Consider the following 5279-nt stretch of genomic DNA (forward strand, 5'->3'; position numbering starts at 1 on the left):
GGATAAGAAGTAATTAAAATTATTCTTTTTAATGTACATCTCACAGATATATTTTTACTTTTTCCTCTTTTTTTAAAGGAATATAATAGGTATTAAAAGATCAGTTGAGGCGTGCTTGGGTAGCTAAATTGGTTAAGCTTTCAACTCTTGATTTCATCTCAGGTCATAATCTCAGGGTCCTGAGAAGAAGCCCTGTGTCAGGCTCCATGCTAGGTGTGAAACCTGCTTAAAATTCTCTCTCTCCTTCTCCCTCTGCCCTTCCCCCTCTCCCTAGTTGTACTCTGTCTCTCTCTTAATAAAGAAACATACAAATAAATAAAACCTAAAGAAAAGATCAGTTGACTGAACTCTGGGATATTATGCAGTGGAATATTAAAGGAATAATATACACTTAACTTATAGATACAGAGATAAAGAAAAGCTCTTTGATATATTATTAAATAAAAAGAACTAAAATCCTATATATATGATGTGATTTCAACTATGTAAGAAAGCCTATTCATAGAAAAAACACTGGAAGGAAATACATTAAAATATTTATAGTAATTGCTTTTGGTTACCTTAGAGTTATATTTTTCCTTTATTTTCAAACTTCACAAATTCTCATTAATGAACACATATCTGTTAACAATAAGCTTAAATATTTACTCATTTTATGAACAGATACGCAGTGAGAATATGGCCTTTAAAAATTTCTCCATAATTGATCTGATCTTTTTAATAAGCCCCCAAACAAATAGATAAGAAGAAAACATTAACTTTTATTCCAATCTGGTAAGCATAGTCCAATCCAGCTAATTAAACTATATATTTTTAAGTAACTCAGTCTTTGTCTGAATGACCCAAGTAAATGCTGTTTTTCAGAGTTTCACATCTTTTCCCAGATTCTCTCCAAGGTAGGCTCTAGATCCACTCATGAATTGTGCAGCTATAGGAGGTCATCACCGGGAAATGGAGACAAGATAGGTCCTGGGAAATACATAGTGTCCTCTACATTCTCGGTTGTCTAAGATAGAGAGGCTGGTCTCTACTGCTTCCTGGACTGACTCCCAGTCAGGCAGGTGCCTTGGAATATCCTACAGCTATCCACCACCAAAGTCTATAGCTGGTGTCACTGTGATCTGTTCTCAGTTCAGTGATGGCAGTGCTCTCCCTCACAGACTCAGCTCTTATTGACATAGCCCAGAAGCCTGATCAAGGATCATTTGAAGCTAGCCGGATTTCCAGATTTTTCAGTTACCATTCAGAAACCATCTACTTCTCTTTATTGTTTAACCCGATTTAAGTTTATGTGTGCTGAAACATCAAGACTTGTAATTGACTTTAATTTCTATATTTTTATGTACAAGTTAGCATTGCTGTGACAGTCACCATGGTTAAAAATGTTTTGCTGACTGTTATAAAAGAATAAAAAGGAAATGATTATGCAGAAAACCAGTAAGGCATAAAATAACAAGATCTTGCTTCCAAAGACTTTCTTCTCTCCTGTTGAGCTTGAAAGAGACAGACAGATGATCCCTCAAAGAAAACCAAACAGTGCCTTTGATCTGCTGTTGGCCTTAAACTTCTCCGGTGATTAATCTGTTTCAAAGGTGTTGTCCCAGAGATGCTCTGTTCTAGAATCTTTGCTGGTACGTCTACAAGTAGTGGATATAAATAAATAGCAATGACATGTAGGGTTTGAAGTAGCACCTTCCAGAACCAGAGCACCAAATGAGGGGCTGTAGTCAAAAAGCAGGTAGTTGTGATATCTGAGGAACAGGTCATTTTCTTGATCAATGACAGTGACTGCTCCAGTGGAGTGAGGATGGGAAGGGTAGGGTAGGCCAGCCCATTGTAGTGATGATGCTCAATATCAATAGGATGTCCTCAGGACCTGGACCATCTCATGACGGTATCCCAGTGACCTGGGCCCACATACATGTATGTAGATTAGTTATGTGCTTAAGGTATCATACTGAATGGAGAGGCACCAAAAGTATTCGAAGACCATGTGAAAAATTTCAAATCAGCAGGATGACCTACTGTTGATTTTGTGGTAAAGCAAGAGTATTAGCTACCAGTTCATCTGTAACCAGTCATCCTGGTAGAATCAGCATCTTCTTCCAGGAGTGCTTTGGGTGGCTTTCAAGCACAGTTAACCAGAGCTGTTTATAGACATTTATTTGCTGCCTGTACTGGATGGTTTCCATCAACTGTGCTCAAGAACAGAGGTGCCTAGGAAGGTGCTGATGAGAAAGGCTCCATAAAAGGGGATGATATCTGCTCAGAGTCTTTAACAATGTCCAGAAGAAAAAAGAGCATGAATATGCAAAGGAGTTGCAAAATAATGACTTACCTGAGGAACTGCTAGTAGTTGGGCATGGTCATATTGTGTGCATATGGAGAAGAGAGATGAGACCAAGGAAAGTATGCACTTATATGTGGAGTCATCATTTACTTGTGGTGAAAGTCCTTGTCTGACAAGGATTTTTCATTTAAGCTGTGGGTGATGAGATCCCATCAGAGGATTTAAACAAAGAAATGACATTGTCAGATTCATATTTTCTGGAGTAAAACAGGAGAAGAAAGAAACCAAAAAGACCAACAAATAATAAGAAAGGAAATGGTAAGGACCTATACCAGAGTCAGGTCTAGACAGTAAAGGAAGATTGGATCATCAGGAGTTGGGATGAGCTAGAACAAGCAACAAATTAAAAGTGGAGGTACAGACAAGAGTCTAGGTGGAGTCCCAGAGTTCCCCATTTGATAACAGATGAATAGTAAATGAGAGCATAAGAGAAGGTGTGTGTTTGAGGAGTGAATACAAGAAGATATTTTCATTTAGAGTTTATGAGACATCTAAATGAATTTAAGTGAATATGTCTAGTGGCCAGGAGAGTAGTCAGGTATAGAGAAAAAAATGAGGATTGAGAGACAGATTTAAGTTATAGACATGGAAAGCAATTAAAGTCATTAGACCTTGCCTAGAGAGATGCAGAGACTATGCCTTGAACCTAAGAATTTCCTCATGACAGGAGGAAAGCAAGACTTTTATTACAAATATATGTGTAGCAATTTCTTTATTTTATTTATTTATTTTAATATATGTGCTGCCGAAGCGAGCCCTTATTTATTTATTTATTTTAGGGAGAAAGTGGGTGCATATGTGCACATGAGTGGGGTGGGGAAGGAGGGGACAGAGAGAGAGGATTTGAAGCAGATGCCATGATGAATGTGAAGCCCGACAAAGGTCTCCATCTCACAACCCTGAGATCACAACCTGAGCTGAAATTAAGAATCAGATGTTCAATGGACCAAACCACCCAGGCATCCCAGGTAGCAATTTCTTTATTAAACCTTCACAGACTTCCCTGAGCAAAATTAAGACTTCCCACATGTATTATTTCGCAAGGGCTGCCGTAACAAAATATAACAGACAGGGTGATTTAAACAACGGAAATTTATTTGCTCATAAGCCTGGAGACTAAAAGCCCAAGATCAAGATGTTGACAGGTTTGGTTATTTTTTCTTTTAAAGATTTTATTTATTTATTCATGAGAGACAGAGAGAGAGAGAGAGAGAGAGAGAGAGAGAGAGAGAGGCAGAGACATAGGCAGAGGGAGAAGCAGGCTCCCGGTGGGGAGGCCAATGCAGGACTCGATCCCAGGACTCTGGGATTATGCCCTGAGCCAAAAGGCAGATGCTCAACCACTGAGCCGCCCAGGGATCTCAACAGGTTTGTTTAATTCTGAGGCTGCTCTCCTTAGCTTGCAAATGGCTATCTTCCGGCTGTGTCTTCACATGGTCTTCTGTGTATGTATATGTGTCTGTATCCTAATCTCTTCTCCTTTTTAAAAATTTTGTTTAAACAAGTCATTTGGATGACCAGCTTCTTTGGTTTTAATTGAAATATAATTGATATACAGTATTACAATTATATTACTTTCAGGTATATGACATAGTAATTTGATAATCATACACATTATAAAATGCTCACTATGAAAAGTATAGTTACCATCTGTCACCATACAACTTTATTACAGTACTATTGACTATATAATGCTGTACTTTTCACCCCCATGACTTCTTTATTTTATAACTGGAAGTTTGTACCTCTTAATCCCCTTCAACTACTTTGCCAATCCCCTTTGCCCTCCCCTCGGGCAACAATGAGTTTGTTCTCTGTATTTATGTGTCTGTTTCTGCTTTTTGTTTATTTTTTAGATTCTACATATGAGCGAAATCATATAGTATTTGTCTTTCTTTGTCTAACTTATTTCACTTAGTATAATACGCCCTAGGTCCATCCATGTTGTTGCAAATGGCAAGATTTTATTTCTTTAATGGCTGATATATATACCATGTTGTATATATAACATTTCTTTATTCATTCACCTATTGATGGACACTTGGGTTGCTTCCAAATCGTGGCGATGGTAAATCATGCTGCAGTAAGTATAGTGATGCATATATCTTTTCAAATTACTGTTTGTGTTTTCTTTGGTAAATATCCAGAAGTAGAATACTGGGTCATATGGTATTTCTTTTTAATTTTTTGAGGAAACTCCATAATATTTTCCACTGTGGCTGCATCAATTTACATTACCACCAACAGTGCATGAGGGTTCCTTTTTCTCCACATCCTGCCAATACTTGTTATTTCTTGTCATTTTGATACTAGCCACTCTGACAGGTGTTAAGGTGATATCTCATTATGGTTTTGATTTGCATTTCCCTGATGATTAGTGATGTTGAATATCTTTTCATGTATCTGTTGGCCATCTGTATGTCTTTGGGAAAATGTCTATTCAGGTATCTACCCATTTTCTTTTTACTTTTAATATATTTATTATCCCTGTTTTAAAAAATATGGAATGCTTCACGAATTTGTGTGTCATCCCTGCACAGGGGCCATGCTAATCTCCTCTGTATCATTCCAATTTTAGTATATATGCTGCCAAAATGAGCATCCTCTGCCCATTTTCTAATTGGATTATTTGTGTGTGGGGGGGTTGGTGTGTGTTGAATTTTATTAGTTCTTTATATATTTTGGATATTAATCCCTTATCAGATATCTTGTCTCATTCAAATGTAAATAAAAGTGGCGAGAGAAGACGTCCTTGTCTTGTTCCTGATCTTAGAGGAAAAGCTTTCAGCTTTTCACCATGAGGTATGATGTTAGTTGTGGGTTTGTCATATATAGCCTTTATTACGTTGAGGTACATTTACCTACTTTTGGAGAGCTTTGGATCATGAATATTGAATTTTATTAAATGTTTTTTCTGCATCTATTAAGA

At 37.3% G+C, this 5279-nt stretch overlaps 1 non-coding gene across 1 annotated transcript; it reads right to left on the reverse strand.

Moving 5' to 3' along the window:
• Window positions 1–4845: 4845 nt before the first annotated feature.
• On the reverse strand, window positions 4846–4952 carry LOC112933336 (U6 spliceosomal RNA). The gene has a single exon (XR_003237646.1). It is a non-coding gene; the product is annotated as a U6 spliceosomal RNA (small nuclear RNA).
• Between the last annotated feature and the right edge of the window lie 327 nt (window positions 4953–5279).

This window comes from Vulpes vulpes, chromosome 3, assembly GCF_048418805.1.
Source record: "Vulpes vulpes isolate BD-2025 chromosome 3, VulVul3, whole genome shotgun sequence".
Classification (NCBI taxonomy): Eukaryota; Metazoa; Chordata; class Mammalia; order Carnivora; family Canidae; genus Vulpes; species Vulpes vulpes.